This window comes from Scophthalmus maximus, chromosome 11 (assembly GCF_022379125.1).
Source record: "Scophthalmus maximus strain ysfricsl-2021 chromosome 11, ASM2237912v1, whole genome shotgun sequence".
Classification (NCBI taxonomy): Eukaryota; Metazoa; Chordata; class Actinopteri; order Pleuronectiformes; family Scophthalmidae; genus Scophthalmus; species Scophthalmus maximus.
The window spans coordinates 11,963,628-11,975,102 of record NC_061525.1 but is presented as its reverse complement, the minus strand read 5'-3'; positions in this window follow the sequence as shown (position 1 = coordinate 11,975,102).

The following is an 11,475-nucleotide window of genomic DNA, read 5'->3' as shown; positions in this document are numbered from 1 at the left end:
CTCTGTACTCTGCTGTTCAAAATGTCTGGGCGTGGTGTCATCGCCGTTCTTTGCAATCCCAACTGTTTCTGTACAAATCCAACAAACAATATCTGTTTTTGTGCTGGATTGGGACAAACTAAGCAATTCTTTGTGTCCAATCCTTTTCGAAAGCTCGAGTTTCCTGGTAAACTTTATTTATCTTTAAATTTTGACTGACATCTTCGCCTCTTCGCCACTGACGCTGTTTTCAGACATGAACTCCGGAAAAATGGCCAGAAAATTGGGTCTGGACATTTTCTGGAGTTTGCCGTTCCGGTGCGAAGAACACAGCAGGAGATTGTCTGGGTCAGATGCGTTCACACCAGCAGGAACACATCTGGAAATGTTCTCGCTCACTGTGAATTTTCCTGAGATTTTTCTTCTGTATTCTCACTTGAAATTTTCTGGATTTTGGACTTGAAGGGCTGGCAGGGGAAGTCCTGGAGAATGTCCGGAGCTTCATTTGTGGACATTTGCCTTGTCACATACAGCCCCTGTAGAAAAGTTCAGGGTCCGGACTTCAGTGGATGTCTGAAAGCAGCCACTCAGAACTGATGTAATCCAACAATACTTCAACGTTCAATGTTGTTCTGCCACATGCCCCTTGTGACCTCTGAACTCTTTTCTGTGATGACACCACCAATGTCACATCACTTGTGATTGGGCCCTTAGTCCAGAATAATTTCTTACTGAGACATATTCTTACAAACACATTTACACTTCTGTATCTGCGTGTTCGGGGCTTTTTTAGTGTGTGAACTTGTCAATTATCGGATTTTATCCAGTGACAGGATCGTTGTCGGATCACTTTATACAGCTACTCTGTACATTCAACCTCGATAATAATTTGGTTGGTCAATATAAACCTAATTTCAGAATTGAAAACGTTACACCTCATAATGTGTTATATTAATAACACAAGGTGTGAGGTGGGTCCGGATTGACTTGCTGTTTGGTCCAGATGTTGGCTCCATGTCAGCCAGTCGCCGTGTCGTGTCGTGTCTGTTACATCAGACAGTATGTAATCACAAGTCTACATCGCCTGCAGTCGTTGCCCTATTTTACTTCTCTGTTGTATTTGTTTTTAAATATATTGGAAGACAAGTTTCCTGCTGAATTTATGGTTGTCTTTACCATTTCATTTAAAATTACAAAAAAGAAAAACTAGCCCTATTTAAAAACAAAAAATACAGTACGTTTCTTGATCTAAAAACACCCAGACTAAGCTGTACATTCCAATGAAGTGAATTCATTCCCAATGCCTCCTGGGGCACACACACACACACACACACACACACACACACACACTCTGCAACATTTTGTGGCCGTGTCTGAGCCTGCAGTTCATAAGATAGGGTTGGGTTGCACGGCTTCCAGGCAGGTACCGTTGTAGCAGTGAACGGGAAACCGAGGTTTTTGTCAGGGGTGGGATGTGCGGCTTCAAATCTACGTGGGTGTGTGTGTGTGTGTGAGTGTGTGTGTGTGCGTGGTGCTTGTTTGAACGTTTTCCCTCTCCTCTCTTGTCAAACTCCAAGTGGTTTCCCAAATTCCCTGTTTTTCCTCGATGAATGCTTTTCCTCACTCGTGGACTAACCACGCTCTTGTGCTCTTGTGTGAATAACTGTGTATCCCCCCAAAAAAGCGCAGAGAGAGAGAGAGGAGCCACACTGTTGCTCAGTCTGCGCTCCTGCCATTTGGCCTCCAGAAGGGACAGTAGGGCGACTGTACTAACTGGCACTATTGTATTTTTTTGAATGAAGGAACCGGTCATGGACCCACAAACACACTGACACAGCTCTGTTGTCTATCCCAGTCATTGAGTTCAAGTGCTGTGTTGTATATTATTAATAATCTTGGCACATCTGGTTTTCACATGTTTGACATGCAAAATGTAAGATGTCACATGTGAAAACATTTTCTTTTTAATTTGTGAAATGAATTATTTAAAAGGCTTATTTTTTATACAGGTGGGAAATGAATATATTCTATTTTATTCTTTGTATTTCTTTTGCACTGAGAGGCAAGTGAAATGAAGTATTGCTTTTGTGATACTTATTTCAGCCACAAGAGGCTGACGTCCAGAGTGCACCGAAAGCATGGGGTCAGCAACGTTTTTTATCATGCAGGTGAATGGAGAATTTGAATCCTCTTTTATTCATTCATTCATTCATCGTCTACCGCTTTATCCATTTAAGGGTCGCGGGGGGTCGCTGGAGCCAATCCCAGCTAACATTGGGCGAGAGGCCCAATGTTAGCTGGGCGAGAGTACACCCTGGACACCCTGGACAGGTCGCCAGCCTATCGCAGGGCCACATACTGATACGGACAACCATTCACTCTCACATTCACACCTACGGTCAATTTAGAGTCTCCAATGAACCTAACCCCGGGATTCGAACCCAGAACCTTCTTGCTGTGAGGCGAAGGTGCTAACCACTACACCACCGTGCAGCCTTCTTTTATTCATTGAATTATTTAATTTATTACTTTTTAGTAGCAGAGCAGGCAGGGGAAATTTTTCTTTTCCAATAATCATTCACAATCACAATCACTTCCTGCGTTCCAGGCAGAATGAGCCCTGCAGCCTGTTTGATGATTCAGTCGGAGATGTGGAAGAGTGTCATGGTGGAGTGTTCTATTACTCCGTGGGGGTCGCTGTCAAACGGCTCGTCCAGGAGAGGAGCAGCCTGTCTTCCAATGTGCCGTCCTTAGAGAGAGGGAGATAGAGGAGGGGTTTGCTGAGTGTGGATGGATGAGTCACGGCGTGTAGGAGCAGGCAAACTAGATTAGAGTTCTCTGAACCCGCAGGGTTTTTATTTTATCTCCAGAGAGTAACAGAAACATACAAAACTATAGATGAGAAAGATCTATTATCTCTCTATCTCTCTATCTCTCTATCTATCTATTGATCTATCTCTCTATCTATCTATTTATCTCTCTCTGTCTCTTTCTCTCTCTCTATCTATCTCTCTATCTATCTATCGGTTTATAGCACAGATATTAAACTATAAAATATCGTCTATATTATAGACTTATGATATAAGTCTCAAGCATAATTCAAGAAGCCCCCGATGGAATCACGAGAATGATTATGTCAGACATGACAAAACTGAGGAAATCTTTCTCACATACTAGTTCTCTCACGTTTTGTTGTTTTCATTACATTTTGTATTATTGGCAGTACTGAAAGAACTTAGGTGTTCATAAATATGCTGGTCGCCAACTTGGATGAACAGACCAAATGCAAATGCACTATGACAAGGAAATAATGGTACAGGAATAATGCTATAGAAATTCACAGCATTGTTGCAGCACATTATATCAATGATTGGATTTCTTGGCAGTGGTGAAAAAATAACATACTAGCCTACTTTTTGAAGAAGATGCGAAAAAAAAACCAACCTGAAAACAAGACTACCGCTTTAACGGCGAAGACATGAGCTCACTTCTTTCATTGATGAGCTCATGCTGCAGCATCTCTGACCGCTCATGGCCGAGATTGCTTCTTTTGAAACCCCGCTCTACCTGTTCGGCGCTGTGACTTCAAATTTCATCATTCATTCCCAACAGATAGCAACTCGAATGTTTTTGTCACGCTGCAGTGGAGGGCCGTAACGTTGTCATGTCGGTCTGCTTGCCCCTGATGATATCATTGTTTTTGTGGAGCCTAAATCATTTACTGGACATGTCTTCAGCACCCGGCGGACTTTGAATATGTCACAGTGACTTCATACCTGCCTCACTCTCAAGAGTCTGTGTCAAAACATCCCGCAGGGTATTTCCAGAAAATCATATTTGGAGAAGGACAGTGAAAATGTCTGCTGTGCTGCTTTCATAATGTGTCACATGTGCTGGGAAGCACTGTCACGGGGGTGAGTGTCATGTCTCACCTCCAGCAGTTGTTGATACACAGTTTTATTTTTTGTCACGAGGTTTATGTGCCAAAACATGCGTGCACTTTCACAACTTTGACCAGGGAAAACATAGACATAGACATGGACATAAACATGGACATAAAAATAATAATAAAAGACGATAACATGAAAATGCAGGTGTGTCGAAAGAGAAAAGTCCAGGGTGTGAGAACCAGAAGAAACACATGGACATGAATTTAGCCTGACATGTGCGCAGATGAAAAAAGAAAGGGATGCTGCCAAATTTGTCGGCGGCTGACGTGGCGTGTTGAGCAGAGCTGTCGTTCAGTGGTATTCCTGGAAGCTCAGGAACAGCGGATCTACGGCAAGCTGGAAGGTGAGAGGAGGAAGACTGACAGGACACGGTGAGGGGGATCTATTCCTGTGTTGTGTAACAAGGATGTATATACGTAAGTGATTCAGATGGACAGTAGTGTCGAGCTTGTTCTGTTCGCATGTCAAGCAGACAAGTGTTGTCAAACTGGATGTTTGTGTCTCTCAATGAGAATGTGTATGTGCTGTCATCAGGAATGTCTCTCAAAATACTACTCTCACACTGTCGCAGGTTCTTCCGCTGTTTTGCAATTGACCTAGTTGCATGCATCAATGATAACCATCATCAATAGATTTTGTTCAACCTTGTCACTATGGGGAAAAAAAAGAAGGCAGCAATACGGAAGAGGGAAAAAACATTCTATGAAGATGGCTGAGGAAATGTGCTGGAGGAAGACTGAAATAGCTTTTGGCGCAGTATGACTAAGACTTTAATTGCAGGGGGACAGAGATGTTACCCTGTGTGTGTGTGTGTGTGTGTGTGTGTGTGTGTGTGTGTGTGTGTGTGTGTCTGTTTGTGTGTGTGTGTGTGTGTGTGTGTGTGTGTATTTGTGTGTGTGATACCTGTTTGCGCTCTGCGAGAAAACTAAACAAGGATTTTTTCTTTTATTGTATCCTCCAAAGGTTAATTGGATTGGCTGTCAACTTCTCGTCAAACACACACACAGCCGCTTTACAATAGACCTACATTCCTTCCTTTTTCTCTTTCACACTTCCGCCACAAGAGCATCTTCTTCGTTCACCTGCTTTCTTTCTTTTTTCTTTCTTTCTTAGCACCTGTCCTCTTTATACAAGCTTTTCTGCCACCAGATGACTTGGACTGAAGCTGCAGGGCAAATGGTAAGTCTGTTGTTGCAATGTGTGTGAGGTGTGTGTGTGTGTGTGTGTGTGTGTGTGTGTGTGTGTGTGTGTGTGTGTGTGTGTGTGTGTGTGTGTGTGTGTGTGGATGTGTGTGTGTGTGGATGTGTGTGTGGGTCTGTGTGGGTCTGTGTGTGTGGGGGGGGGGGGGTCTGTGTGGGTCTGTGTGTGTGAGTGGAAAGATATATAGGTGCAAACCTTGGGACTTGGCGTCTTGGCTGTATCAAAACCCAAAGGAAAACAATTATCTCTAATTACAGCCAACATATTGCCAATGTGTCTCAGTTGTTTCAGCTATTTACCTAAAATGCAATAATGAATCAGTGGCTGCTGCAGGGGAAGCTCTGCTGAGGAGAAATCGCAGAGATATCAAGATTCATCAGTTCATCAGTTTTCCCACTCAACAAATGAAAGAATATTCATTTTGCAGTTTCAGTGAATTTCCATCACCTCAGTCCCTCCAGCAGCTAAGACACAGCTGTGAAAAGTGAATGAGCTTGTCACATGCACGCGCACACACACGCACACACACACACACGTGTGTGAATACAGTCTGTGTACGTTTACTGTATGTGCTTATCTTATATGAGTGTGTCCCAGTATGAGATACTCTTCATTGTATATTAACACCTTCCTCTTTGACAACACAGATGAATCATGACTGATGAATGATAGATTGTTTTTATTTGTTTCCCTAAATTGGCCATTTATAATATTTTTCTATTCCATTTACAACCGACTCACCAGTCTGGCGGAGATGGGGCAAGTTCAGAATCAAACTTAATTCCTTTATTCATGAATCAAGGCGACCAAGTACGTGGAATTCTCTGAGAAAAAAATGGACTTGGTTATTCAAATGCCGAGTCAGGCAGATTTGTTGAGTGCACCCTGGGGAATCATCAGGTGCTTGTTTCACATTTTGCACGATTGCTCTACAAGGCCTGACGGTCACATGGGAGCAGCTGCCACACCACACAGGGATGTAGCCGGCCACGATGCTGCACAGTCAAAATTCTGGAGGGAAGATGGAATCTTTAGTGTCTCCTCAGAAACTAGAGTCAAGGTGATGAGAAGTTTTCACATCCATGTGAGTGTGACATAACCTGGTCAGGTTAGTGTCACACTAGTCTCACTGGTCAGTGAAGATTTGTCATTTGGGAAACAAAACAATTTGTGTAAATCCATCAAATAACTTATTCACAACACTGTAGGCCCATGAGCACTGCTGGTGGTTGAAACACTCTTCACTTCTCGCACCTTCTTATCACTCCTTATAAATGCTTCTGAACTTCATCAAGACTGGCCCCAGGCTGTAGGTGAGGAAGGAGCGGGTCAATGCACCGTGGGAAGGGGGACTTCAGTTTTATTTAATTAAAGGGTTCATTAGGCAGCTTTGAGAAGAGTAATTAGTTGACTTGATGGGTTCATTGGAGCGGAGGTGGGGGTCATTTCAGGATGAGTCAGCAGCAGAGGGAGGAGTATGGCAGAGCGATGGGGTCACATGGGAAGAAGACAACAGAAGGCCCTCTCATGAAGAGGCAGGAGAAAGATGGACGACAAGAGGCCAGACTGTATAGAGATTCTAACATAAATCATGTAGGAGCATAGTGTTGAACAATGGGGTGTTGTTTAATTGTATTCATTCTTTTTAATATGAAGATCTACATGTGTATACATTTAGTCTATGTTTTATATAAAACATGTTTTAGCCATGTGCTGTGACTCTAGGTCTGGGCTGAAATATCTCATGTCATTGTTCAGACACATGACTTGATGAGAGCAGTTTCATGTATACATATATGAGTATGTGTCTATATTACTGATCTTATATGCGTGTGTGTTGAATTGTTGAGATCTATTCTTTCAATTACATAGAATCCCATTATCACATTTTTGGTCAAAACCAAATTCCAATTGCAAAATCAATGGTAACACAATTGGCTCCATGGGGGCTTATTGTCATTCATGAATGATACTATGCAGTCAGTTGGCTGTACCTGAAGTGAAGGCTGAGAGTGAAACTTTGTTTTTCTTTATTCAAATACAGTAATTATTTTATGGACGATGTGCACTGAAAGCTTGTGATTTTATCTAGAAACATGCTGTGGCAGGAACAAATTCCGATAGGCTTTATGGAAAATGCTCAATCAAAAGGAAAGAAAAATTACACCTGTGAAACACCATGAGTGTAAATTCAAGTACGGTGTGTCTCTTCTTGTTCTCTAAATAAGCCCCAATCTGCGTTATTTCAGTGAGCTAGTGTATCTCTACACCATCCAGCAAATCTATCATGAAATCTGATCCAAACAAAACAAAACAAAAAACCCTCACTGTCACGCTCGTCATACACCCCAACTGCCAGGAGGCGAGGACTCAGACAGTAAATCTCACAAACACAGCCATCACCTCCAGCTTTGATCTAATTCCGCGTTCTTCATCCATGGCCCAGCAGTGCATGCCTCGATGCCACATCTACTTGCAACATGCCACACATGATGACATCATCATCCCGGGGCAAACAGCCAATGAGAACCCGCAGGGGGGGAGTCAGTAACGGGTCACTGCAATAACGCTGGCCAATCGGCGCAAGTCAAAAGGCCTGTAACCATAGTGATTAGCCTGGGTTCAAATACGTGTATGAGCGTGGCAGATGCCCCCCGTGTTGGTTACCGGCACTTGGGCCCGATGCATCACTGCTGTACTGTGGGTGGACGTATATGCACAAAGGGGCACAGAGCTGTTATCAGCTGAGGTGAACTCACTCACACCCCCACACACACGCTATAAGGAGCTGTTGTCCCAGTTTTGTCACTCATACGCCCTATGCATACATAACGTGATCCATACATCTATTAGACGGCTTCATCATGCACCGTATTTCCTGTTTAATATGCACTTTCCTCGGCTGTTGCAACTGATGGCGTGGGTAATTACAGTCGTTCGGCCCTCCTCTGAATTGTTCTCACCGAGAGGATGGATGAGGAGACGTGTGGGTGGCAGTGAAGGGTGAAGGGAGGGGAGGCAAGGACGGTGAGCAAACAGCGCTGCTGAGTAGGAGAGGTACAATGGGCTGTGAGTCAGAGGGAAATGAGGAGAGGGCAGCGAGGGAAAGAGAGAGGTATGCTGAGAAAAGGTCAGTGTGTGGAGGGCTCTTTTTTAATTCTTCCTTTTAAATGGCAAGACTGAGAAAACACAGGAATGTTAGACTCATGCTTCATCTCTGTGTGGTGGCTCTAAAGCTCATATCTGGCTTTGCCAGACTGGAGCAGGTGACTCGTGATGCACATTCATTCATTCTTCGGCCACTCCAACATCACGGTGAGGAATCATGACGTGAGCCCCGCATTCCTGACCCCTCAAGGCTGCACGCGCTGTTGTTATCCTCAGTCTGTGAATTATCTGAATTACATGCTACACTACTTCACACCCAGCAGCAAAACAGACACCACAGTCATCCGAGCTATTCATACACACAGCCCAACTTCTTTTTTCGACGTGTCTCCCTCTCGCCGACGCAAGACTGTCCAGTTATGCCGCTAAGTCCATTAAATACAATCACACTGTACATCGGCCTCCATCGAGAGCTTTTATGCATGACTTTTTCTTTTCACCGAACGGATAAGCATGGCTGCCTGTCTTCTCAGACACAGAGTCATTGTAACTCGGTATAATCCACAGACCTTATTGTTGACACTTTTACTGGATTTTCTTTTGGGTCTGGAGGACCCTCTTATTGGTGTTGCCATGAAATATGTTTTTTTCCAATGCTACTAAGATGTTATTCTGTTTATTCTCTGTGTACGGGGGCTGAAGAAGAAATATCAGAAATGAGAATCTGGGTTTCTCCACACCCTCCTTGGATTCCACCAGAGGTTGGTGAGAAGAGGTTTTAGTTTATGGCCCTCCTGAAGTGGCTGCTGTCCTGAGATCGACACTTTGTATAGGGCCAGGGTTACTCTCTGTGATTACATCACAAACGACTATTGGCTGAGGCAGTCGTTGTCCGAGGAACTTCATACAATTTATTTTTTTGCAAATGCAGCCACTCCAATTCACGTCCCATTTCACGTTAAATTACGTGTTCTGTAAGAACAGTGCACAGTGGAAAAAAAAATTCCTGAAACTGTTTTTAACCATCTTTAAAGTCAAGCGTCTAAAACCCTCCATAGATCACTTATAAGCTTTCCAAACGTTACGCTCGCGGCAAACTGCTGCAGAGAGGTGTTTAGAGCACAAATGCTGAACTCTTTAGTTTAAACCCCGCAGGTTAAGCAGCTTAAGTACAAAAGAATGGAGGCTATGGCAGTAATCCTTGGCATTGGCTATAACAAGATATTATTTTCTTTCCGTAATGCGCACTACATTTAGGCTGTAAGTCATATTAAATTATTGTGTGTGTGTGTGTGTGTATTTCATTGAATTATATATATACATTTTTAACATATACAGTGTGTTTTTTTCTTTCAACAAGGATCTTTTTGACTTGAATATTTGCAGTGCTTAAGAAATACATTATTAACAATTCAATTCATTCTTTTTTGGATGGTATTATCTTGAGGATATACATAAATCAAGTTTGTGTCTATTACCAAGAGACCAACCAGAAGGAACACTGGGCTGCATTTTTCACAGGGGGTCAACAGGGTAGCTTGTTTATATCTCCAGTAGATGACTCATCTGATGATAACTAGACCACTTCGATGAGCAGACTGGAAAAAAAACCCTATTGGTGACTTTAATTTTGAGTGAGCAGGAAGGTTGCAAGTGTTCACAGTGGCACTTTGCTCTCTCTTCCCTTTTTGTTGTTTTCTCCACAAACATAACCCTGCCAGAAAAAACAGTTCATCTGCCCTGACCAGCGAGGTTGAACTAATTTCTGCTTTTGCAACTGCTCATCTCTCCAGGAAATGTTAGCTTTAACTCAAAATCAAATCTACCGTGTAAAAGAAAAGACCTGACAGCAAAGCATTTACATGTCACCACCATACTCAGCAAACACCACCACCTAATGTACTCCCTGTCATTCTGTACAGACCATGTCTCTGAAATTGACTCTGTACTTCTTGTTGATGGACTGCAAACTCCAGCAAACCACAGAAGTCCAACCTTTGTTTTCACAGCAATCAGAAATGACATTAGTGGGATCCTTTCTCTTGTATTCATATTAATCACATTTGTTTTTTTAAAATTTCCTGTCAGGTTGTCCTGTTACTTTCTCCCACCTTACTTCTGTTCAACTCAACTCTGCTGCTCCAAATTGTAACAGAACAGACTTTGTTCAGACGCAAAAGTCCACACGGATGCACAAAACTAATGCTTTTGCCTTTTTCTGTGGAAGAATATTGAGAGATATCAGGAGAAGCTGGAGGTACAAGCTCCAATTATGCAGAGTCAGAGTTGGTTACAGGAAAAAGTGTGAAGATTCACGATGTCGCTCAACAGCTCTTCATCCGGGCGGATGTTCGCAGGCTCGGGGGACTCGCAGTTGGGCCTTCCAGTTGGAGGTGAGTTTCACGTCTGATGACAGAGGAAGCAACTTTTTTTTTTGAGGAAACATGTAGCTCTTCTAAACAATACAACAGGAAAGACTTCCTCTATAGAATGTTATGAGGATTGTCGCACAACAAGAGTCTCATGAGGTCTGTGTGACGATTAGGCTGCTATAGGGTGAACCGTTTCCTGTAGCAGTAACTGAATATGATTATGATGACGGTGTTAATATGAGCCTTGCTGATTATGCAATGGCGGTGATGTGACGACGTTACAATAATATTGTGGATGTATGTGGGAGGAGTAACTTGGCAATGACACAAGTGTCATCTATCAACGGGGGGAAATGAATGATTAGAATGATCATTGATCAAGCTTTTTTCAGAATAAAGCAGAGGTGACACACGTTTAATAATCTGTCACTGATTTGTGTTTTACTCAGTGAAGTCTCCCCTTCCACATTTGAAAAATAAGCAAACATGTATTTCCACAATGCAGCTGATGTTTACATAAAAAAAGTTGTTCTTTTAATGATGATTCACTGATCATTACGTAAACAGTAGATTTGTCTTGGTCTGTAATTGGACTAAAATCATAAAGAGCACAACTGGTGACCAGTGTTTGAATAAGTCTCCAAATCACCTCTCTGCTTTGAGCAGCCTAATAGTTATTGGTAATCATGACAACTGCGCCCCTCAGCGGTACATATGTGAACTACATGCACAATCCATGAAACATGTCACACACACTCACATTTCAGCCTGGGTACATTTAAGTTAAAAAGAAAGGATGTACCTTTTAAACTCACTAAAGTAATCATGCCCTGTGGAGTTCCCCGGGTCAAATATTTCAGCAATTT